General features: G+C 31.8%; 1 long non-coding RNA gene across 1 annotated transcript; it reads right to left on the bottom strand.

Annotated features, from left to right (window-relative positions):
• Positions 1 to 1,711: 1,711 nt before the first annotated feature.
• Positions 1,712 to 14,167, bottom strand: LOC145953198 (uncharacterized). The gene is made up of 3 exons (XR_014430756.1): positions 11,392 to 14,167; positions 9,875 to 9,986; positions 1,712 to 8,379 (listed from the first exon to the last, which is right to left on the bottom strand). It is a non-coding gene; the product is annotated as an uncharacterized LOC145953198 (long non-coding RNA).
• Between the last annotated feature and the right edge of the window lie 13,421 nt (positions 14,168 to 27,588).

The raw sequence follows: 27,588 nt of genomic DNA, 5'->3' as shown, positions 1-27,588 counted from the left end.
TAATTAATTTTAATATATAATAAATTTAATATCAAAATATTTATCTGGATTTGAGTTATAATTATTTTAATCTTTTGATTTAATATTAGATATCTTTTGATTATAAAACATAATAAATAAAATCTAAAATGTGTAGCAATTTCTTTGATACAAATATTTATATTATCAGAATATTTATTATAATTTTAGTTATGACTTTTATAATCTTTTGATTTAATACTGAATTTTTATTATTATTATATTTTAATGTATTTTATTTGAAATATCAGTTAAAATATTTTATTATCTTTTCATTTTAATTTATTATAAAATAATTAGAATATTTAATTTAGTATCATTAAAAAAATAACTATTATAATATTTAATTTATTTAATTTTATTATTTATTATAATACTTTTAGTCACTATATTTATAAAAAGTATTTTTAATTAAAATATATTTTAAAATTTTAATTAATTCATTATCATTCACTCATTTTATTAAAAGGTGATAAAATATAATTAATTTTCAATATTATATTTTATTATGATTTTTATTATGATTTTAGTTATAATTTTTTATTATCTTTTGATTTAATATTAAATTTCTTTTTATTATAAAACATAGTATATAAAATCTAATATCTATAGCAGTTTCTTTCATAAGAATATTTAATTAATTTTAAAATAAAATAAATTTAATATCAAAATATTTATTATAATTTGAGTCATAATTTTTTATAATTTTTTAACTTAATATTGACTGAAGTTGGCATGGATTTGGGTTATGGGTATTTTTCACTTTCGGGCTCATAAACCCATTATGAGAGAGCAACCCAGCTAGCTTGGGCTAAGGGACCACGAAACAATCCACAATGCCACTCCCTCCGAACATTTCCCTTTCCTTAGATTCGCGCTTCTAGCTAGGGTTTCAACCTCAATTTGTAGATTTTCGCCACTCCCTCCGAACATTTCCCTTTCCTTAGATTCACGCTTCTAGCTAGGGTTTCAACCTCAATATGTAGATTTTTAGTTTCTTGAATTTGACCGTTGTCACTTATTTTCAAACGCGCTGCTCTTGTAGATCCGTGGTGGGATTCTGAAAACTTGGAATTCGGTGGCTGAGAAAGAAAAAGAGGTTTGACTCCGAACATTTCGCTCTGCTTTTTCTCCCAACATTTTTGCTTGTTTATTAGGTTTCGTTGCGAAGTATCGTGCCGGTTGGTGTTGCATGAATTTCGCGTATTTGGGGATTTTGGGATGCTGTCGATGATTTGAATTTTGTTGTTTATTTTGATTATTACTATTATTGTTATTATTCGGAGTTGATGCTTTTGATTTGTGATTGCTTCACGCTGGGTACTGAAAGCTATGAAATGCGGTATTAGTACTGTATTTGTTTCCAAAGGGGAAAAATTGGGCAGAGAAAAAGCAATTATTATGATTTTGCAAATGAATGATTATTTATCAGAAGACATTGATCTTGTTCTTGTGGTTATATGATTGGAAAGGGTGATGGTAGTTGCATTTTTGGTTGGGTAAACATATGTTTTATATGATTGTTATGGTGGTTTGCAGTTTGTTTTCGTGTAGATCTGTCTCACCGTCCTCTTTGATAACTGGAAAATATTTAGACTATTATAGTTTAATACATGCTTAGAAGTGTGTTAAATTCGGCCTAACTTTTAGTGTCAGTGAAAAACTTAGCATGGAGAAGAGTGAAGTTTTGAAAATTTATTTTGATTACACAGATGTATCTGTATAAGTATTTGAGTAGGATATTCTATACGTGGATTGTCTTAGTGTTATATAACAACAAAATTCTTACCTCACTAGGTAAAGTTGGGGTACATGAATCACATGATCTCATTGGGCTTGGTTTAAGACCAAATTCTTAATATATTATTCACCATGATATTTTTCTTGTTGTTAAAAATGTTTGTACGTAGAAAAGCTATATTGTGCATTCATGTTGATAAGTAACATAGGAGGGAGCCAATATTCAACAAAAATATATTGTTGAGAAGGTTTCCGATTTACTCAAGGTATTTATAGCCTTTTTATCATTGAGTTTTTATCATCTTAGTGTGTTTATCTCATTTTTTGTTAACAAAGCTTAAAATAAAATAAAAAATGCTCAAGACAAAGCTTTTTGGTAAAAGACTATTTTCTACCCATCCTTATTTGTGATGATAATAAACTAATAGTAATTGGATTAATTGTTACTGTTAGAGTTTTACTATATGAGAACATATGAATATAATATGTTGGACAATAGTAACGAGTTATTATTACTATATATAAAGTATGCTTGAAAAGAATCCTTTGTGTTTGCATCCTTATGTCAGCAAGGTATATATTTTACAATGTTTTCTTATTCTATAAGATTTGTGTTAGCTTTTTGCTATATATTTGATGTCTTCCCATCTCCAACACCACCAAAATATGTTAGTGTTTAATGATAGCTTCATTTATAAAATAGTGCTTAAATTATAGTAGTTTAATGACCTTGTTTAAATTATAATTGCTATCATCAATAGTTGTGAACTATTTTATAAACCTCTAGATCTATTATAATTGTTTTATAAGTGAAAGGGCCTTTAAAAGTAGTTGTTATCATTACAATTGCTTAAACAATTATAAAACTAGTTGCATATATATATTATTATGTCTCTTATATATATTTATTTTTTAAGATTAGTTTAGTCTCATTATGTCTCTAATATATATTATTATGTTTCTGATATATATTATTATGGTTTATAAGTGAGAATGAATTATAGCGTACAATTTTCTATCCTTTTGGCTCTTAGAGTTAGAACATTAAATGTGTTTTAAGATTTGACTTACATAATAAAATATTTTCTATTATGTATGACACATTTGCATGAGGGAATAACTATTAATTAGGTATTAATGGAGATTCCCGAGAATCGAAAGTGGATGTATCAGAGGTTGGATGCTAACAAACATTTGATAGACGAATTTAGAGAAGGAGTTTATGAGTTCCTACAGTTTGTTATTAATCAAGAGAAATTTAAAATAGATGGTGAAACAATGAGATGTCCTTGCGTCAAATGCAAATGTAAAGTTTTCAAGTTTGTGGATCAAGTGGGGTTAGATCTTTATCAGCACGGGTTCATGCCTAATTATTACTAGTGGTCAAACCATGGTGAAGACTTACCACAATTTCCTTTGATGGTGGTTGAAGGTTCATATTATGGAAGCGGTGAACGAAGGGAAGAATTCAATCCTTATGAGCAAATGATCATGGATCATGTTGGACCTTCAATTGGTCAACACATAGAACAAGATGGTGTAATTCAATCTGAGTTTATGGAGGAAAGTCCTAATCCAGAAGCTCAAACTTTTTTTGACATGCTTGCAGCTGCTCAAGCACCATTATGGTAAGGGTGTGAGAGTCACACTGAATGGTCAGCTTCTTTAACAGCTCTAAGTTTGAAATCTGATTATAACATGTCTAAAGGGTGTTTTAATCGGATGGTCCAACTTATGAGTGAGATGATGCCAAAAAACAACCTAATGGTTAATAATTTTAATCATGCAAAGAGGTCGGTGCAAAAGTTGGGTCTAGGTTGTTTGAAAATTGATTGTTGCCCAAAAGGATGCATGTTGTATTATAAAGAAAATTCAGATAAGAGCATAACAAATTGCTTTATTTGTGGAATGGATTGTTACAAGATGGTCACTAGAAGAGGTGTTGAAAAAAATATTCCTCTTAAAAAAATGTTGTATTTTCTACTCATTCCAAGATTAAAAAGATTGTACTCTTCAATGGCCACCGCATCTCACATGAGATGACATAGCGAGAATCAAAGGGACCTGACTATCTTATGTCATCCATCTGATGGTGAAGCTTGGAAGCATTTTGATAGAATTTATCTAGAGTTCAATCATGACCCTAGGAATGTTAGATTAGGGTTATGTGCATATGGGTTTAATCCTTTTGGTCAATCTGGAAAAACTTATTCTTGTTGGCCAATTATCTTAACTCCATACAATTTACCCCCTGGATTGTGCATGAAGAGGGAATTTATGTTTTTAACAGTCTTAATTCTAGGTCTGTCAAATCCAAAGCACAAGATTGATGTGTACTTGCAACCACTCATTGATGAGTTGTGCACCTTGTGGAATGATGGCATATTGACTTATGATGTATCATTAAGACAAAATTTTACGATGAAGGCAGCTTTGATGTGGACAATTAATGACTTCCCAGCTTATGCCATGTTATCAGGTTGGACAACTAGTGGGAGACTTGGTTGCCCATATGTATGGAATGAACAAAGGCATTTTGGATTGATAAGAGTTTCAAGAATTCCTATTTTGATTGTCATCGCCAATTTATTCCACCTGATCATCCGTTCAGAAGGAATAAAAAGGCATTCAAGAAAGGGTTAGTCGAGACTGACCACCCTCCTCCATGTTTGACTAGTCTTGAAGTTTGGGATAGGGTTGCACACTTACCCCTTTGCCATGATTTACATGAAGACAAAGAACTTCCCGAGTATGGTGTTAAACATAATTGGAAGAAACAAAGTATATTTTGGAGATTACCATATTGAAAAACGCAACTTTTACGTCATAACATGGATGTCATGCACATAGAGAGAAATTTTTTTTATGAATGTGTTTGACATTGTGATGGACATCAATGGTAGAACTAAGGATACATTTAATGCTCGATTGGATTTGGAAAAAATTTGCAATCGAAAGGAGCTAGAGTTGAAAGATGTTGGTGGTGGAAAACTTATGAAACCAAAGGCAACATATGTATTGACCAAATCCCAAAGAATTGCTATTTGTAACTGGGTTAAAGAACTTAAGTTGCCAGATGGGTATGCTTCCAATTTGGGTAGATGTGTTGACCTTAAACAGGGAAAGTTACATGGAATGAAAAGTCATGATTGTCATGTTTTTATGCAATGGTTGCTTCCAATTGCGTTTGACTCATTACCAAAACATATTTGGAAGGTTCTTGTTGAACTTAGCCATTTTTTTAGAGAGCTTACTTCGACAACACTAAATGTTGAACAACTTAGAGTTATGGAAGATAACATACCTGTGTTGTTGTGTAAGTTAGAACAAATATTCCCACCAACCTTCTTTGATTCAATGGAGCATCTCCCAATTCATCTACCTTATGAAGCCAAAGTTGGTGGTCCAGTCCAATATTGTTGGATGTATCCCTTTGAGAGGTACAAAATTGGTTACATCATTTGCACACCATTAAATTATATCTTTCTTCAAATCTTTTTAATATTAATTCATCTTTCTATTTAGGTTTTTACATTCCCTCAAACAAAAAGTCAAGAATAAGGCTAGGGTAGAAGGTTCAATTTGTGAAGCCTATTTAGTGGAGGAGACATCTACCTTTGCCTCATTTTACTATCCTGATCATATTGAAACAAGAAGAACAAGGATGTTGCGAAATGTTGAAGCTAGTGAAGGTTCTTCATCTAGTCCTCCTATATCAATTTTTAATTACCCAGGAAGAGTGGTTGGCAAATCAAAGACGTACTTTTTAGACCAACGTGATCTTGAAGCTGCCCACTTGTATGTTCTTCAAAATTGTGAAGAGGTTGAGCCATATTTAGAGTAAGATATTAATGTTTGATCCTAGTATACAACTTTAACTATACATGTTAATCACCTTATGATGTGTAGTTTGAGTATTCTTTTTTTTTTTCCCCAGTATTTATATTGAATTTTTAAGGGAGCTTGTGTTAGAAAAGAATGGCTCAATCCAAGAGGGGGGGTGAATTGGATTCTATGACACTTAAAAAATTTTCAGAGTATTTAGGATCTTTATTTCAATTAAACTTTTCTAAAAACGAATTTTCAATGAAGTTTCTTAAAGACTTGTTATTGAAGAATGAATCCTATATGCTTTCTTGATTAACCAATAGAACAATATGTAATACTCAATTCAAACCAATATTACTCATGCAAACATGTTAATCAAGAACAATCTTTTCGATATACAATCAAGATGTTACACAAAATAAAAGATAAGGGTAAGAGAAGATTGCACAAGTCTTTTATCCTGGTTCAGCCACTCCACATGTGACCTACATCCAGTCCTCAATCATAACCTGATCAAGATTTGTTCCACTATCTTAATGAAGAAGGTTTACAAGCATACCACACATGCATACACTCCTACATTCAAGATAACCACTTTCTTGACCTCAAGAAAGCACCCCTTGTAGAAACCCACTACAAGAATTCCTTACCACTTGAGAAACCTACTAAAGATTTACAAGTATTCACAAAGAATTAAGGAACGAATTCACCTGGAATTCAGAAGCAAATCTTAATCTCTTTCCTTTCAAGAATGTGATGATGATGATCTTTTCTCAAAGCTTTTCAAAAACGTTTTTCCTTCTTGGTTTCACAAAGAAAACTCCCAAGAATGTCACAAAGACTTCACAAACATGTTTTTCTAATTTTAATTCTCAATTCTAACTCTGTTCTGAAGTTTCAAAATGGTCAAACTATTTATAAGATTTTCAGAACTAGATAATCGATTATTTTAAAGAATAATCGATTATTTTGTTCTTCAAATTTTCTTGAAATCAACCAAGAACAATTTAATCGATTATTTTTCTGGATAATCGATTATTCCAAAGAGTCATTTCTGGGATAATCTATTATTTCACAAATAATCGATTATTGCAGCAAGGCATCCTTTTTTGCCTGTTGCTGGAATAATTGATTATATTTAATGATAATCGATTATTTTGAGTTAATTCTCAAAACTCTTATTTTAATTCTCAAAATAACTTCTTAACCTTTTAAACTCATCATCATATACTCCTAATCAGATTAGACACAGATTAGCTTATCCACAAAGCACACACAAAAGATAAACTCAATCAAAGCAATCTAAAAGCTATTCCTATTACATAATATTTTCCTTTGACTTTGTTTTTGACTTCTAAGTTGTTGATGTCCTTGGTCAGCATGTTCCACACATTTGTTATCATCAAAACTTTTAATCTTCAGAGGTGATCTCATCAATCTCAGGCTCCCCCAATCTCAACAGCTTGATCTTACTGCTTCGGATGCTCAAATTGACAAAGACATTTCAACAAGTTTTCCTACATGGTTTAAAAAATATCACTACAAAAAAATCAAGTTTTAGCGACCACCAAAATCGGTCGCTATTTAGGTAAAATCAGTCGCTATTTCATTCAGCGACCGAAAAAATCCGTCGCTAAAACCCTGGTCGCTATTTCAAATATGGACCGAAATTTTTCCGTCGCAATTTAGCGACTGAAAAATCAGTCGCTAGCCAATAAAAATCCGTCGCTAAAATTTTGGTCTCCTAACTTCTGGAGACCAATTTTGCGACCGAATTTTTTGGTAGCAATTTCCGTCGCTAATTTTTGTATTTATTTAATAAAAACATTTTATAAATCAGTCGCTAAATCGGTCGCTAAAAACTTAAATAGGTACGGATAAAATCGGTCGCTATTTCGGTCGCTAAAAAAACTGAAATAGGTACAATAAAATCGGTCGCTATTTCAGTCGCTAAAAACCTGAAATAGATACGAATAAAATCGGTCGCTATTTCGGTCGCTAAAAATTTGAAATAGCTACAAATAATTTCGGTCGCTATTTCGGTCGCTAAAATATACCAGTATTTTTAAATTCTTTTTTAATTATAAATTTATACCTGTTAACGAATATGAAATTAACAATATATTTATTACAATTTATAATAATAAACTAGAACATACTAAAAGACAAAATCTTATCGAAGAAAATTTATATTATAGTGAAAACTTAATAAAATATAAGTATGTCAATATAGTATGCTAAAAACACAATAATAACATAAAATGTTTAAACTTGAACAAAGTAATAGTCAAATACAATAAAATATCCTGAAACAAGTAAAATAAAGAAGCTTAATTAAGGGTCTTCTGCTATGTCATCAAGAGCATCATCAACAGCATGGTCAAGATCATCTGGGGTAATACTCAGTGCAGGAGGGGTTGGCCTTAAAGGGTCAATGTTGAGATGGCGTAGTATATACTGCATCTGCTCATCATGTTGTCGTATATGCTCTTCCAATGCTTTTTCCTTTGCTTCCTTTGCAGCAAGCTCAGCATTTAATTTAGTTATCCTATTTTGCATTTTTTCAATCACCCCTGCAGTGAATGGTGATGGCTGTGACTTAGAAGATTGTGGAAGTGTTGAGCGAATGAAATCATCAGTCAATCCAGCAAGCCCATACAAGTTTCCCTTCGGATTCTTTTTAACCACCTGCAAATAAACTTCATTATCACTAATACAAGTAGAAGCAGAGCCCTCTGTGTCATCCTGTGTAGCTTGTTGCTTGACTTCAATTAGACGCTCCTTATATTTCTCCTAAAAAAATAAAAAATATTATTTCAACAAAAATTTCAAGGAAATAATATTTTAAATAATTCCTACTTCTACAACAGTAACCACCTAGCTATTCTAACTAACTGTTAGCTACTCTCTGACGCTGTGAAAAGCATAAAGTTACCAGTAATTGGCAAATGTTCAAATCCATATATATATCCATGATTCCAAGGAGCAGCATGCATTAACAAGAGAGTTACAATTTTAAGTTGAAGGGGCTACACCATAAAAACGTAAAAAACCATTACTTCATTTATTAAAAAATGGTAATGGTAGAACAATTAATCACAATTTGATTCCATTGAAATAAACTAATAAGGTTTGGTTATTGTTTATTTTATTTTGTTTGGAGCAACATTTGAGTTCTATCCAAAAAAAAAATTATATATAGGTTAATTATGTTTTTCATTTCTTTTTAAGTGTTACAGTTATATAATTTTAATTCTTAAAAGTTTTAATAAAAAAATTTAGTCTTTCAAGAATTATGTACGATTTTGATTTTTTAATTTTTAATTGAGTAATTTTAATCTTTTAAATCATACAATTATAATACTTAATGAATAAAATTATCAAATTAAAATTTGATATTAAAATTGTATAATTATGATATTTGAGAAATAAAAATATAAATACATTAAGTCTTGTATATATATATATATATATATATATATATATATATATATATAATCAATTTAAAATGACTTTAATTATGTATATAATCTCAAATTATTAGTCCTTGAATTTTTAATCCAAATAAGCTCTAGTTGATGAGATTTTGACAAAAGAATTGCCGAGGTATATATCTCTAAAGAGAATAAGATTAAGTTGTTTTATTTCTCAAGTTATCTGAAAGCGACTTATGAATATGTCATTTTTTTTATGAGCTATACTAAACATTTGTATAAATATTTGTCTGAAGATTATATGCTAATATTTTTATGATGGCTTCGTTAACAGAGGACCCTGATTAAACAACAGCACTTGTTTTTGTTGTGGTCTAAGTCCAACAATGGTTTCCATTACATGTAATGAGTCACTGTTACGGATAGATCTCTCCAGGTGACTCCTTAACAAACCTATAAGACAGGGCAAGGCTCCAGCTTCTATAATTATTCTATACTGTATGAAAGGTATTTTGGTTGTCTGTCATAAAATATAAAAAGCAACTTCTGTATTATCCTTGTGGACAGCTATTTTCTATACTGTGTAGTCTATTATGAACCCTGCAATATTATTTTTTGTGGTGTATCTTTGATAGTAGCAACTATGATTCTATTTTAAAATGTTCAAGAGGATTCACTTGTTTTATTGGGACAGATATGATACCCACAGGTTGCTGAAACTGACACAATATTTGGTCTCATTCATACCTATATTGTATGCATTTTTATAAATAGATATGCAAATCATATGGCTGAGATCAAGCATGAAGAACAAGGGGGAAATATAAAGAAGCACTAAGTGAATTTAAGCCAACCTGGTGAGAAAGTGGAGAAAAACCTGACAAGGGTCTTAATCTTGTGTCTCCTTAACAAATCTATAAGACAGGGCAAGGCTCCAGCTTCTATAATTAGTTGCTGATGCGTTGGCTGTTTCATTATTAAGATAAGCAAAAATAAAATCGGAGTTAAATGTTAAAATCGGAGTAAAAATAAAAATATGAAATAAAAGAAAGAGAAATGGGTTAAAAAAAAACAAAATCATTTTCTTGGAAACAGGGGCCACACTGTGTTGATATTAATTAGGACAATATCTCAAATGTTTTAAAATAAGAATTCATTTGTCAGCACAGCGAAAATCAAAAGTAATTATTGAAGCAAGACTTAAAATTTTACATCAAAGGGAAACAAAAATGCACTTAAAATGTTATCTTGTTTTAAAAAGGAGCTATAAAAGAGAACCTTCAATACTTTTCCAATCATTTTATACCACTCCTTTCTTGTGGAGGTTTATCCTACTTTAGAACCTTTATTCTAGTGCTCATTTCTCTTCCCTTTTCAGCCGTGATTGAATAAAAACATATCAACAATGCAGACTTATATTATAGATATCATGGGAGAAAAGCGAAATATAGACTTGCAACATAAATTATACTTGTTGAAAGTGGAAACAAAGTCAATAACCATACATGATTAAAAGAAAGGAAAAAAAAAACTGCCATTGTCTAAACAAGAACAGCTCTCCGCATGCCATCATTTTGTACAGTCGCGTCAACTTAAAAACTAGCTCACCAGTCACCATTTTATAATCTTTACACCATAAAAAGGCTTGTATAGGCATTTTATCTCCTCTGCAAGAGCATCAGCTGCATAAAACATCTGAGCCTCATCTCGCATAAATTCTTTCGTATAAACTTAAAACTACAAAATGTACAGTTCTGCCAAGTCAAAACTAAATGTGATACCTTCTATTATTCACTTTCAATAGCCAACAGCTGAAAACTAAATGCAATAACTTTGGATGTATCATGCATACGAAACATGAGTAATTTCTTTTTGTGCATAATGCTAACTGAAGTTTCAAGTTCCAACCAAACCAATGCTCTAACATCACAGCTAAAACAAGGGAGGAAATTACTGAATTGGGCTCCTCTAAGAGCAATTCCGTAAGGTTACTGTATCATGCTTGGCCTTTTTATGCATAATGCTAACTGAAATTTCAAGTCCCAAAACAAATTTTTCACTCTGGAATTTATGATTTACAAATCGATCAAAACACAATATTCAATGTAACGAGACAAAATGCGACTATTCTCTACTGAATTCATGTTCTTGAATCATGAAAAATACAACATCTATTTCGACAATACTAGAATGCTAAAAAGGCCAGAATTCAAGGCTCACACACACGTGTGCAAGAAAAAGATACAGATTAAGATAATTAATATGAAGAATCCATTTCTTCTGAATAATGCGAGTGAATATGGAGGAAAACTTATAATGATAGGTTTAGGGTTTAAAAAACACACATTATAAGTCACAGTGGATTCCTTACCAAATCCTGCGACGTCGACAGAGACCCCGCCTTCAACCCGCTCGAAACCGCCGGCGACGAAACCCTCCAAACCCTAATTCTAAGTCCATTTTATTTGTGTTTCTTGCACCCTTTTTTATTAAATACATTTCCTTTATTCTTTTTTTAAAAAATATTATTAAATATATTTTTTAACCTTCGTTTTTTTCACCTATCATGTTTATTATTTTTTTAATCATATTTCTATAATTTATTTTATTATATAGATAATATATATAATTTAGTATTTCAAAATATATTTAGGCTGAATATTTGTAAAAGAAATCTAGTATTAAATCAAAAGATTATAAAAATCATAACTAAAATTATAATAAATATTCTAATATTAAATATTGTATCAAAGAAATTGCTACAGATTTTAGATTTTATTTATTATGTTTTATAATCAAAGATATCTAATATTAAATCAAAAGATTATAAAAATTATAATTCAAATCCAGATAAATATTTTGATATTAAATTTATTATATATTAAAATTAATTAAATATTATTATCAAAAATATTAATACAAATTTTAGATTTTATTTACTATGTTTTATAATCAAAAGAAATCTAATATTAAATTACAAGATAATAAAAATTATAGCTAAAATCATAATAAATTTTCTAATATTAAATTTAGTATATATTAAAATTAATTAAATATTTGTATTTAAAAAATTGTTACCGATTTTAGATATATATTTTAAAGTTTTTATTTTATTAAATTAATTAAAAATTATTTATGTTTTATATTTTTTAATAAAATGAGTGAATGATAATGAATTAACTAAAATTTTATAATAAATTTTAATTCAAAATAATTTTTTGATCAATACGGTGGCAAAAAGTATTATAATAAATAATTAAATTAAAAAAAATAAATCTTATTATTGTTTAATGATGAAAAATTAAATATTATAATTATTTTACAATAAATTAAAATGAAAAGACTTTTTATAATCAAAATACACTTTTTGTAAATAATTACTTTCTCAAAGTTTAACTCATGAGCTTCGTTATTATATCTATATATATACATTAGATTCAATATTATGCTAAAGAATCAGTTTGGCATGGTGGTAGCATCGTTAGCCCACAACCTAGACGTCCAAGGATCGAGACCTGATGTTAACATTTTAATAAAAAGTACCACATCAATTGAATTTGCAATTTAAAAAAAAAAAAATTTAGCGACCGAATTTGAATCAGTCGCTAAAAAATTCAATAGTTTGGATTAGCGACCGAATTTAATTCGGTCGCAATTTTTTTTGATAATTTATTCAATGTTGGTCGCTAATTCCGTCGCAAATTGTGTTTTCATGATACACAATTAAACAGCGACCGATTTAGCGACTGATTTTTTCGCTACCAACCTATTCCGTCGCTAATTCGGTCGCAAAATAGCGACTGAAAAATTTCGGTCGCTACATCGGTCGCTATTCTATTCGGTCGCTAATTCGGTCGCAAAATAGCGACTGAAAAATTTCGGTCGCTAATTTCGGTCGCTATTTTGTATTTTTCTTGTAGTGTATGTAGGTTAACATTTTATAAGTTATCCAAATACTTTTTCCAAAATAATATGATTTACAACGTTCATTGTTAAATTTTGTAGGTTCTAAATTCAGAAAATAATATTCAAGATCCACTTTTGGTTAATCTGGCTTGGGGTCCTAAAAGAAAAGTTGAATCATGGAATACCTACATCATCAATGGATACAAATTCCACACTATTTGTTGGAGTGAAGGCATGAAGTCCTCTAATCATGGTGTTTACTTACGAGGAACCAATGGTCAATTAGAATATGATTTTTATGGAATATTATTTGATATTATTCAATTGGACTACACTGGCTTCCTATTAATGAAGTTAGTTTTATTCAAGTGTGATTGGTTTGATAATACTCTTGGTATAGGGACAAAAGTAGATAATAAGTATGAGATTGTTGAAGTGAAGGAATCACGAAAATATAAAAAAGCATATGACCCATTTATATTTGCGCAACAAGCAGAACAAGTTTATTACACAACATATCCTGAGGGACATCGAGGTTGGTTGGCAGTAATTAAGACAAAAGCACGTTGTAGAATCATTGATAATATAACAAGTCAAAATGAACAAGAAGATCCATACCAAGATGACGAGCTTGTAGGACTTCAAATACAACATGTTGACCCAAATGTCATTAACGATTCTCTTATGGATGTTAGTGGAGACGGAGAAGAAATAGACAAACAATTATTGAATGAAACAAATTTAGATGTAACAGATGAGGATGAATACAAGTCAAGTGATAGTGAAACTGAAAGTGATTTTGATGATATACATTCCTCTTAGGTAATTCATGCATTAAAATAATTTTCATAGATTATTTTTATTATTCTTTTTAAATATTTGCATGATTATGGTTTGTAATAATTATTTGTAGTGAATATGAAAGGGAAGATAACTGACACGTTTTGGTGTAGAAAACATGATTAGGTTTGAGTTTATTATTAGAGTTAGGTTACTTGTTCACTAAACTTTCATTTCTTCCTTATGTTTTTGTTTATTCTTTGATGATATATAGAGGTAGAGGTGGTGGTCGTAGGCCACCTAATCGTGGTGGTAGAGGTCATATTCGAGGGAGAGCTCCATCCACCACAAACACTCCAACTAATATTCACATCTCAACCTCAGAGTCAACAAATCCTATTGGACAGACTTCACAACATGCCCTTCAAGAAGAACATAATCCCACAATTGTAGGAGAATCAGTTCCTGGTACTTTTTTTAGAGAAGACACACCATCGACACTAGAAGGTTCACTTACACCTGAGTATCCACCACCTTCAGAGTTTGGACATCCAGATGAGCAGAGGCCTTGGCTTTATGCAGAAAAAAGAGAGTAAGTAAATTTTGATTTTATACTTCCTTTTGCTATAATATTATATATCCTAAACTTTGACAATATCTTTTTACATAGGTTTGCACCAGCCAATGGACCTCTGTTGTCATTTCAAGAATCATTAGGCAAAAATTTGATCAACCAAGTCCTTCTTGGAAGAAAGTAACACTTGACCTTCGAGACAGGTGGTTTGGAGAGTTTAAGGTATATTGAGTTGGATTTTCATTTAAAATATGTTATTTGTTGAATTATGTTTGTTGAATAACTCACTTTTTTTTTTACAGAAAGAGTTTAGGTGAGATCCACAACAAAAGCAAGTCATCAGGTCTGTTTTTGAAACAAAAGGTTCACGCATTTAAAAAATGCCATGAACAAGGTGAGGAATGGTCAAGATAAGGGGACATGGATTCAAGCTAGTGTTTGAGCAGCTTTGGACCAACATTGGGGTTCTGAGAGTTTCAAAAATAAAAGTTCTACTGCCAAGGCAAATCGAGCTGTTGATAAGGGGGCTTCAGCCTATTGTGGTGGCTCTATATCCACAACAGCTCATTATGAGAAATTGGTATTTTTATTTCAACTTTAATCTCAATATTGTATGAATCTGATACTATAATTAAAAATCGAGTTGCATAGTTTTAATTTGTGGGAGAGGAATAATAAATTGCTATTGGAATTGAAATGACAATGAATAAACTACAAAATTATTTCTTCAACTTTTTTGGCAAAAGCAAATTAGACTCTGAAAAACATTAACATGTCCTTTGGTCCTCTAACAATTTTTAGAGCCTAAACTGTGACTTACCTGAAAGACTAATTTGTAATACTGTAGAGATTAATTTAAAATGATGCTAAAAATATTCCCCCTATATATTTTTTAATGACTTGAGTTTGACAACCTTGTTTAAACTCTATTTGTTCTGTCTGTGGGAGCCACCAGGCATTGTCCACTATGCCAATCCAACATTGAGGAAATGATATGTAGCAAAGCAAGCATGTGGATGTGTTGCTTTGGGGAGTTTGGGCTGGTTGGCACTTGTGTAAGTTGCGTTACTTGATGTTTGGAACAACCTGAGAGTGTGGTTTTAGAGATTTGGTTCAATTATCTAGACGTTTAGGATGACTATAGTGAAGTGATCCATTTTCTGTATAGGACATACATATAGTAGTTTTCTCTAAGTTTTATTTATTTATTTATTTTTGGAGGGGGGGGGGAGGAGGGGGTATTTTTCTGATGCTAGGAGCCAAATTTGGGGACTGAAATGTGGAGGTAGGAGTTGATACTTGATGTTGAGGGTTCATCCTCCATTTGAAGCAGACTGTTACTCCAGATTTTGACCAATAAACTAGTAGTCAAAAAAATCACAAAAAATCACTTTTTCCCCTTGTTTTGGCAAAAGATAATTTCAATAATTAAAGGAGTACACTTAGGAGGAGGATAAGGTAGCCTCTGTAGTAATTTTTAAAATAACAAACATTTATACAGAAAATCTCTTCAATTTTATTGTACATACAGAAAAGTTCCTTGAAAGACACTATAAAGAGGGCATAAAAAAATCTACTGCCCCAAAGAACAGTCAGGGTCTATATCTTTCCTTTTAAAAACCTATCATTTAACTCAACTACTAATCCCAGCTACATGATTCTTTAAAAATATTTTCATCAGATTAATAATTTAAAATATGATAATTATAGTAAGCTATATTAAAAATGATCTATAAAAATTAATGAAGATATATCTTTTATAATTTGTATTGATATCATAATTTTAGCAACAATCTAATAAAAGTTAAACCCTTTATAATTTATTTACTTTAATTGCATGTTTTTGTAAAGAGAAATATATATGATGTTCTTGTAGATCCATTATACATGTTGTATAAAATTTTATGTTCACTCTAAAAGATGATTTGTAAAACATATTTAAATATGTAATCTAAGGAATTTCAACGACCATCAACTGTATGGGAGATAGTGGAGAAAACAAAAAGTTGAAGACTAGAGATTGGGTTAATGACAAGACCCGGGACCTTGCTATAAGTTTTACCTTTCAACTTTTCTAAATATATTTTGAAGTTTATATTTATGTATTAATTGTAAAAATATGATGTTTTAATTTATTTTGCAGGAAAGATATTAAAAACGTCGAGAGGAGGTCCTATAGTGTACTGGGGAAGGAACATCTACACAAGAGTCTCTTTCCTTTATCAATGAAAATGAAATATATTTAGGTGTTGTAGGCGAGAATGACAAAGGACATGTGTATGGACTTGGTACTTTGAGCAAAAAGTTTAGTCAGTCAACACGTGCTCAATCTACTTTAAGTCAACCTCCAATTGTTGAGGCAATAAAGGAAATGCGTCAAACAATTGACAAATTGAATGCTGAGCTTCTAGCAAAGGAAGATAAGGAGAGGATGCTTGAGCAAAAGATGGAAAAATTAATGAAAAATCACGAGTTGCAAAATGAGCACATGAGACAACAAAGTGAGCGTATGCATCAACAAGATCAGCATATGCAGTTAATCTTACGACACTTTCAGATTAACTCTCTTATGCCAGGGCCTAGTTTACCAACTACCACTATGGATGACCCCAGACACCATGTTGAGGACGAGCCGCATGATCATGTTGATGATACACCGAAAAATTGTTGATTGTATGTGTATTTCTCTTTTATGATATCATATACCTGTTTTAGTTTTTACTATTAGTTAAATGTTATATACTCCATTTAGATGCTTTTAGTTAGTTGTGTATTTGAAGACTTATTTTGGATGTTTTATATTAATTGTGGTTTAGAATACTTTATTTGATTTTTACTATTAGTTATTAGTTAAATGTCATTTCTTTTTTGGATTCTTTTTATTAGTTGTGATTTTGTAGATTGTATCATATATTATATATTTTAATTACTTTTATTGTGATATTAGGACTATATATGCATTATCAATTTTAGTGTTATTGTTTGATTGTTAAACAGGTTCAAAATGAAAATTAAAATAAAATAAAATATATAGTGTTTCAGGTATAAAATTAGCGATCATGTATAAAAATAAAGTAAGCCTAGCGACCGAATTTACTGACCAATATTCTTGTCTCTAAAAATAAAAAATACACTTAGCGACCACTTTAGCGACCGAAAAAAAATCAATTATTTATTTTTAAAAAATAAAAATATGTTTAGCGACCAATTTAGCGACCGAAATGAAAATTATTTTTTTAAAATAATAAAATTTAGCGACTGAACTAGAAATTAATTTTTAAAAAAAATAAAAAAAAACATACTTAGCGACCACTTTAGCGACTGAAATTAAAATTGATTTTTTATTTAAAAAACATTTTTAGCGACCGATTTAGCGACCGAAATGAAAAATGATTTTTTTATTTTAAAAAATGTTAGCGACCGACTTAGTGATGGAAAGGAAAATCATTTTTAAAAAAATAAAAAATAAAAAATACATTTAGTGACCGATTTAGCGACGTTTGGTTTGGTCACTAAATTGGTCCCCATATGCTATAGCGACCATAATCATAGTGACCACTTAGCGACTGAAAATTTCGATCGCTAATCAGTGACCAACCATATTTCCGTCGCTAAAGAACTTTGCGATAAGGGTTTTTGCAACCACTTCAAATCGGTCGCTAATTCGATCGCTAAAGTAAATAGCGACCGATTTAAACAATTTAGCGACCAATTTTTCTGGTCGCTAAAATCTTTTTTTTTTTGTAGTGATGTGAGGAAAGGAAACACAACAATGAAGTTTATTTGTGTATAAATTATGGGAATAGGGGAGAATAAGGGAACATTTTAGTGGAAGAGAAAAAAAAATAAAAGAAAGATAATGACATAGGAAAATCTGGAAAGGGACAAAAGATTAAGGTTGGGATGATATAGGTAGAATGACTTTTGTGGCTAGTCTACATGATCTTAAAAAGTTTCTAACAATCCATAAAGCCTTCTTGTTGGAAGGATTTAAATCAATAAGGACCAGTTACATGTAAAACATGGTCCTATTGCTAAGGGAGGAAGGTGATCATTTGGAAAAGCTCTTTAAGGGTGTCGAAGAATCTAGTGTGGATTAGATTGTTGGAGTTAGCCTTAGTAGTCAATCATTTATTCTCTATATCATGACTCTTATGTATTGACATTTGATTATTTATATAAAGGCATTTCAATTATTGTTATTTAGTGTGTAGCATAATAATGTCTTTTGATTAATTTTGTTCAAAGATAGATCAAATGTGTCTTGATTGTGAGACTTTGTTAAATAAAGGACATTATTCATCAAGTTTCTATAAACTGAAATCTTTGTTTTTTATGAAATTGCGACACAATTTGGATTCATCCAGTATTAAGATGAGCCTTGTGTTCACAAGAAGGCTAGTGAGAACAATTATTTTTCTGGTTTGGTATGTAGATGACATATTACTAATTGGGAATGACATTCCAACACTTCAATGTGTGAAAACATTGTTGGAAAATTGTTTTGAAGGACTTATTTGAGGCATACGATGTATTAGGAATTAGGATTTATAGTGAAGGATTAATATATTGAAGTTACTTGGTTTTAATAAAGTACGATGTTGACAAAGTGTTTAGGCGCTACAATATACATGATTCCAATAAGGGTTTCTTCCCTATTTCACATGGCCTATATTTGCCCGAGGGACAATCACCTACTTCATCTAATGATAAGGAATGCATGAGTGAGATACCATATGGCTCAACAATTGGATTTATCATGTATGTGTACTAGACCAAATGCTTCATATGCTTTAAGCATGACGAACAAGTACCAACTTGATTACAGAAGGTCATTAGGTTATCACCAAGAATATCTTTAAGAACTTGAGAATGAGTTAGGATTCCTTCTTGGTGTATCGATGTGAGGAAGGGCTTATTGCAAAGGATGCTAACTTCCAAATTGATATGGATGTATCTCAATCACAATCAAGATTTGGGTTTTGTCTAAATGGTAAAAGTTAAAAGTAGGAGATAGTGGTCGATTATACTACAAAGGATTAGTATATAGATGCATCAAGTGCTACTAAGGAAACTATTTGGATCAAGAAGTTCATTACTGAATTTGGCATCGTTTCCAACGTTGTGGATTTGTGACAACAATGAAGAAATCACATAAGCCAAGGAACCTAAATTGCACTAGTAATCTAAACATATACTTAAACACTTTCATCTCATTCAAGAGATCATCAATAGCGAAAATGTTAAGATTTATAGAGTAACCACATTAGAGAATTCGGATGACCCACTAACGAAGCCTTTTTCCCAATAAAAGTATGGTGTTCACATCAGGTTGATGGGTATTATGTTTATGTATGATTGGTCATGGTTCTAGTGAGAGATTATTGAAATTATCCCTAGTGACAATCCTTTATTCTTTGTATCGTGATTTTAATTTTAATGAATTGAAATTTAATTATTTATATAAAGACATTTTAGTTATTATATATTTATTGTGTAGCATAATAATATCCTTAGGATAATTTATTTGTTCAAAGACAAATGAAGTATGAGTTAATTTTCAGATTTTGTTAAGCAATGAACATTATTCTTAAAGTATTTATAGTCAAGTATTATTATTAACTATGATGATAATAATACATTCAGACCATTGTTTGAGTTGATTGGTGACCACGTCTCAGGTTATGCATATGAGATATCAAATCAAGTACACAATATAAATATTATAAGTAATATTTATATTGAATATACCCATTATGAGAAAACTTTAAAATAGTTATTCAAGTGTCATAAGAATTTGTCATGATAATCATAGCAAAGTTGTCACTCCACTTGAAGTCACTATGATTCCTACATATATGAGTTGTGTAGGCTTTTAATACTATCAAGTTTTATCTCTAAAAAGATAATTATAAAGGTAGTTATTGGGTTTTCAATGTATCATGTCGAAGAATGTGTGATGTAGACATTTGGATAACATGAGTCATGTCTTGAACTTCTCGATAATGCATAATGCATTTCAATGTATCTCTAAATTTTTACTAGTTCCTACATAATGCAATGTCTAGTGAGATGAGGTTCTTTTTGCTCAAGGGTTTCGACATAAACTATTTTTCAAAAACATACCCCTTGAAACCCCAACATAAATGTAGTGGGATTCCCCTAGATATAGTTGAAATGAAAAGTGTTATGAAAAAATTACTAGTCACAATTGGATTTGTATATAAGGGGATGAATAACAAAATTGTTTCAAAGGCTAGAATATGAAATATTTTTGGTGAAAATCTCAAGAATAGAACCCATTGTGAAATTTTAGAAAATTTAAATTAATTGGATAATATACTCGATTATATTGGTGGAAGAAATAATGGTCTATCAAGTGATTCATTATTATGGTTGGAAAAAAAAGTGCAACAATGAAAGTGAACTTTCATCAATTATGTTTTTCAGTAATGAGGAAAATGGCTCATGATTGTTAGAGTGCTAAAGAGAATAAGGTAGTTGGAATAGAGAAAATGAGTTTTTTTTTGACAAATATAAATCATTAGTGTAGGAAATGGTGGAGTACATTGTTATCTCTTTGATGATTTTGAATTTTAAATCACAAGGCTTATTGGTAATGGTGAAAATGAGATTGAATTAATTATAAGTGGCATTTAGTACAAACTTTGGAAGGAAAACAAAATATTAGAGAGAGACATGCTAAGTTTGCAAGAAAAGAATAAGGTAGTTACAATCATAAACATAACAAAACATGCCCATGTGTGATCAACCTCTTGGCACATAGTTTCCCACTTTCACATTGTTGTGCCTTAAAGTCGTGGCCTTTCCCAACAATAACAATTCCTTTAGGCTCAAGGAAAGTACAAACCATATCATTGGTGGTATACTTAGAATAATTGGAGAGAATTTCATCCTTAACCCAATCATGTTGTTCGAAAAGTCCATCTTGACTATATTTCCCAACTTATCAACTATTACCAGAAGAAGATCAGTCTTGGGAGGCGAAATGTTGTTGGCATGAGTCAAGAGGCTTCAACTATCATGAGATGATAGGTTTCAACTAAAGCAAAATGATAACAACATTCAAAGTGTTGTAATGGAAGAAGAAAAAGATGATGAGGCCAAGGATCTCTCTATGAATATTAGACAAACTTCTTTGGGATGTACTTGACTAATAAAGGAGGAAAACTTTAACAAAGAAAGTTTTAACACTCTTAGTACTCAACAAAGTGAGAGGATTCATGAAAGCGATGTGTTTTGCCAAGGTCCTAAGTAAAATAGTGATCAAATTAAAGCCTAGAAGACTAAAGATCACAAATGATCATGCTTGTTAGATCTCTCTAGAAACAACAACTAAGTGAGGTGTGTCTTTTCATCTTCTAAAAAAGGTATGCCAAGTGACATTGGCACCCTTCATACTATCACAATTACATGCACACAATCTCTAAGACAATGCATTTAATAAAGCCCCAATGCAACATGTTATTCAACTAATCTCAAAGCACTCCTATTTGGCATACCTAAAAGCTTTCTATCACCTTTTCAATAGTTTTTTTTCTCCTTTCTTAGTACTTAAGACTTGGGCACTTATGTACCAAATGGTCTTAGATGCCTTTTGATATGGCCAAAAGCTTCACTATAATAAAGTATGTTTTGTACGAGAGGTTGGATTTTCCCTTTTGGACTTAATAAGCCAACATGTGTCCAAAAGAGTCTATCTTTTTGACAACCATTCAACTTGTAATAAAGAAGGTGTATGGTAATGTTTACATAACTCATCTTATCATTAATGATTAATAATAAACCTTCATTATATCAGTTAAATGAAATGTTACATAATTATTACCTATAAAATGAGGCTAAACACAATCACAAGGTACTTTTATCTAATTCCTACACAAATTACCTACAACACCAAAAACTCTATAACTTGACTGTCACAGTGTCTTTGTAGGTACCTCACTCAACCGAGAGGTTATTAGATTAGACAAAGGAGAGAATGAGGATGTTTTGACTTCAAGTACCCATTTTCTAGCAAGTACATACTAATAAAATCAAAGTGTATTTTAATGGAGTAATTCAAATTTTTGAAGAGTTTCAAATACTTTTGGGCAAAATATTTTATTTGAATGGAGAATTAGCAAAGAATTTAAAATTCAAGTATTTGTGATATTTTTTTAAAATTATAGAATTTTAAATTCTCTCAAAAAATTAAGAAATTGAAATTCTTCTTTCTTTTTTTCTCCTACCTCTCTCTTCTCTCTTTCAAAGTTGACATAAAAAAATCAATTGTTTTTTTAATTATTAAATATTAAAAATTATTTTTTAAATTATTAAATATTACCTAATTATATTTTTTGTTGAAATAATTAAACATTTAAAAATTGACTAATATTTAGTTTTATAAAATTAAATCTTAAAATTTCAATATATATATATATATATATATATATATATATATGTTTAAATCAATTTTATCCATGTGAAAATTAAATTCTCTTATCCAAATTAAGAATTTAAAATTTTAAAAATTTGAATTGATTTATCTAAATAAAACATTTAAAGAATGATGAAAATTCAAATTAAAATAATTCAAGTTCTAAGAATTTTAGATTAGTTATCTACAATGCTAGGACAGGTCGGTCCCTCTTTTAGGAATGATGTGGATGAACCTATTTTAAAGCCTTCAACCAATGGTCTTCTCTCTTTCAAAGAGGCCAAGTGGTTTTTCCAAACTTTGACTCATCATGCTGCATGACCATCATTTATTTGGTCAAAGTTTATCCCTTCCTCAAGGATGTGTGTTTTATGGAGGTTGCTACATACAAAATCCTGTTAGATGATCAAATGCAATTACATGGGGGGTTAGTTTGGTCTCTCGATGTATTCTTTGTGAACTGGCAATAGAGACTTCAAAACATCTTTTTCTTCGTTGCCATTTAGCTATGTCATTATGGGAATGGTTTCAAAATATTACGCAAAAATAGTTGGTTCTGGTTTCTCCGATTAGTGTGTTGCAATCCTTAGATGGTGCTTGGAGCAATCAAGTCCATGATGTCATCTATGCTGCAACTATACACATATTCTAGGTTATTTGGTTCATTAGAAATAGTGTCAGGCTTAAGAATAAGTTTTATTCTTTTAAACAAATTGTGATGATGATTATTTCTGCTACATCTTTATCTGGTTTGCTCTCAAATGGTCATATTCTCATTCATGGGAAGATGTTAGAATATTGAAATGTTTTGCCATTAAAACTCGACCTCCGAAGCCCACTATTGTTAAGCAGGTTTATTGGTATCCTCATGGTCAAGTATTTATTAAATGTAATACGGATGGTGGTGCTTTTGACTCCCTAGGTTATTTTGCTTGCAGTGGTTTTTTTAAGATAGCTCGGCGTTTTTTTAGGAGGTTTTGTGTCTTATATTAGTATCGATACCACTTTTTGTGTTGAGTTAGTTGTTGTTGGATAATCTTAAATTTCTAGAGATATCCGAGATATCCGAGATATTCGAGATATCCAAGATATCCGGGATATCCGATTTAGTTATCTGGAATTATTTGATTTTGAGTTATTTTGTTTCAGATTAGATAAGATAGTTTTTTGGTAAGTTTTGATTTGATAAGATATTTTATTATCTTCTTGTTAATTCAGTACGTTGTACAATGGCTATTTAAAGGTCATCTCTTATTCAATAAAAATCACAGTGAGTTGCTACGATCACCCACAATTTTAGTGTTACTCGTCTCTCTTAGTTTTTCTACAAATTGGTATCAGAGCTATATGCTCTGAGTGCCGAGTGTGAGAGGAAAACAGTGTGCGCCTGTGAAGGGGGAAGAAAGAAGAAAGAGAGAGTAATGGCAAAGGTTGTGAATGGAATGACCGTACCACAACTGTCAAAGAAAACCAATTATGATAATTGGTGTTTACAAATGAAGACCCTGTTGGGTTCCCAAAGTCTATGGGACATAGTGGAGAAGGGGTTCCAAGAACCCGAGGAGGACGAAGACCAATCTGTGGCTCAGATTGCCGCATTGGAAAAGACACGAGTGAAGGACAAATCAGCTTTGTATTTTTTGTACAATGCCGTGGATGAGTCAGGTTTCGAGAAGATTGCAAACGCTGCATCTTCAAAGGAAGCATGGAAGATCTTAGAGGTTGCGCACAGAGGTAACCACCGTGTCAGACAGATTCGACTTCAAACTCTCCGAGGAGAGTTTGAGAGTTTGAAGATGGAGGATAAGGAACAAGTATCCGAGTACATAACTCGGGTGGAGAAGGTGGCTAACCAACTAGGAAGGAATGGGGAGCCAATGCCAGCAAGTAGAATTGTGGAGAAAATCTTGAGATCATTAACAGATGATTTTTCGAGAGTATTGCATGCGTAATTGAGGAGTCAAAGGACTTGTCAGTTCTCTCAGTGGAAGAGCTCGCTGGGTCACTCGAAGCCCACGAACAAAGGAGGAGGAAGATGAAGAATACTCTTGATCAAGCATTACAGGCGCAACTTGATTTGAATGAAACTCGGAACACTCAGGGCCGAAGATCAGGAGGACAAGGACGAGGTGATCATGGAGGACGAGGCAAAGGACGAGGTGATCATGGAGGTGATCAAGGACGAGGTCGAGGACGAGGTGACCATGGAGGTGGACAAGGACGAGGTGATCGTAGCCAAGGAAGTCAGCCAAGGTCCGAGGTGGAATGTTATAAGTGTGGCAAACTCGGCCACTACGCAAAGGAATGCAGATCGGCAAATTGCTACAACTGTGGCAAATACGGTCACATAGCAAAGTATTGCCGAGCTAAAAGCCGAAGTGAAGAAAAAGGGAAGAATCTTCTCACAGAAGAAGAGGACGAGGAAGCAGGAATTTTGATGATGACGCAGAGCTCGGAGACCAAGCTACGTCCGAGTTGTGCCTCCGAGGTCCAGCTAAACTTGAGTTGCGTCGAGAGATCAACAATTGAGCCTCCAAGCTCATATGAGAAGTCAGAAGCCGAGCTTGATTCAAGTTGCCTAAACAACTCGGTCTGGTATTTGGACACTGGAGCGAGCAATCATATGTGTGGAGAAGAAAGTTTCTTCAACGAACTCATCAAGGTAAAGGCTGGATTCGTGTCATTTGGGGATGATTCCAAGGTGGCGGTAAAAGGGCGTGGAACCATCAAGTTTATGCAGAAGGATGGACGAGTTGGAGAAATAACGAATGTCTACTACGTTCCCGAGCTTAAGAATAACATCTTAAGCATGGGGCAGATGATGGAGAAAGGAAACTCGGTTCTGATGAAGGATCGAGTGCTTTATTTGAAGGACAAGCATGATCGTTTAATAGCCCGAGTGGAGATGAAAAAGAATCGGATGTATAAACTGGAGATGAACATCATTCAAAATAAGTGCTTAAAGCTAGACGTGAAGGATGAAGCAATGATGAGGCATTCTCGTTTTGGGCATTTAAACATTGGAGGTTTGACCGAGCTATCAAAGAAGGAGTTGGTGCATGGACTACGTGGTGTTGGGTATTCAAGAACAAGTTTTCCGAGCTCGTCCGAGTACAAAGCAAAGGAGCAAGACATCTACAACTCCACTGACGAGTTACATGTAGTATGTCTATTGACAAGAACAGAAGACATAAAATCTGAAGAGGTGGTACTTGATGAAAGATGGAAGAAAGCAACGGATGAGGAGATCGGATCAATTGAGAAGAGTGAGATGGGAAGTAAAGCTGAGCTAGTTGAGGAGTTTAAAGAAGTGAAGAGGGAGTTTGTGATGACCGATTTGGACATCATGAAGTACTTTCTGGGTTTAAAGGTGGACCAAAGAGCAACGGGTATTTTTGTGTCCCAAAAGAGGCATCGGCCACCTCGACGCAGGGGGTGCTGGACGTTGCATGGCTCGCGGGGCCATGGTACACAGAGGAGTATCGCGCTCTGGTGGAAGAAGCATCGAAATGAAAGAAGAAGGAGAAATTTAAGATTATGGGGGAGTTTTGTTGGATAATCTTAAATTTCTAGAGATATCCGAGATATTCGAGATATCCAAGATATCCGGGATATCCGATTTAGTTATCTGGAATTATTTGATTTTGAGTTATTTTGTTTCAGATTAGATAAGATAGTTTTTTGGTAAGTTTTGATTTGATAAGATATTTTATTATCTTCTTGTTAATTCAGTACGTTGTACAATGGCAATTTAAAGGTCATCTCTTATTCAATAAAAATCACAGTGAGTTGCTACGATCACCCACAATTTTAGTGTTACTCGTCTCTCTTAGTTTTTCTACAGTTGTGGTTATGATTGTTGTGGGAACATGCAAAGGTAGTCGGGTGGAATAGACTTTGGGTGAAATATGACTCTTAGTTAATTTTGGCTGCCTATGATAATCCATCCTTGGTGCCTTGGAGAATTTGTAGGCAGTGGAATCATTATCTCTCGTTTTTGTGCTCTAAGTAGGATTTATCTCTCTCATATTTTTAGAAAAGGGAATCAATGTATTGATAAATTTGCTCCACTTAATTGTTTGAAATTTGTGTGGTGGGATGATTTGCCAACTTTTGTTAGGGACTCTTTTTTCCGTAATAGGAATGGTTTGCCAAATTTTAGGTTTTGATGATTTTGACATGAGTTTTGGTCTAATCCCCTCATGTTTTGGATTGGTATTTTAAATTTATCTAATTTATGTTATTCTTGGTGTTTGACATACGATTGGTAGGTTTTGGACTGTGAACCTAATTGATATCTTTGCCCATCAATGATGCTTTGTTGCACCTTGACCTTTATTTTTTTAAAATTCTTTAAATTATAAAATTCATTGTCTAAATACACCGTAAAAATGTCTATCTCTTTCTTCCTCGAACTAACACTATCGACCTAGTTAAATAAACTAAAATTAAATTATTCCTCAATGATTATTTTAATCTACACTTTGCAATTTCCCCCAAACTACTTTCTTCCTTAGAATAATTTAATCAATATCAATCATAATAATTCCTCTTCTAGCTTGTTGCACACCAGGAACCATATCTTTAGTGGCCATTGGCCAACCTATCAAAAGCATCTAATTCTTTCAGCACCAACCATTCTGCTCTTTACAAATATTGTTTATTCTAAGCTTCTAACTTTTTTACAAATTTAAACTTCTGCATGAATAAATAAATAATAAGCTGAGAGATGTTAGAATTTTTTTTCCGGTCATTAACCATATATTCTCATATATATATATATATATATATATATATTTATATATATATAATTGTGAGAATAAGGTGGCAAATAGGTTGTCTTCTCTAAAGTGACGAGTCCATTATTC

Source organism: Cajanus cajan, chromosome 11 (genome assembly GCF_000230855.2).
Source record: "Cajanus cajan strain Asha chromosome 11, NIPB_CcT2T_4, whole genome shotgun sequence".
Classification (NCBI taxonomy): Eukaryota; Viridiplantae; Streptophyta; class Magnoliopsida; order Fabales; family Fabaceae; genus Cajanus; species Cajanus cajan.
The sequence above is the reverse complement of the archived record's forward strand: the minus strand, read 5'-3'. Positions and strand labels throughout refer to the sequence as shown.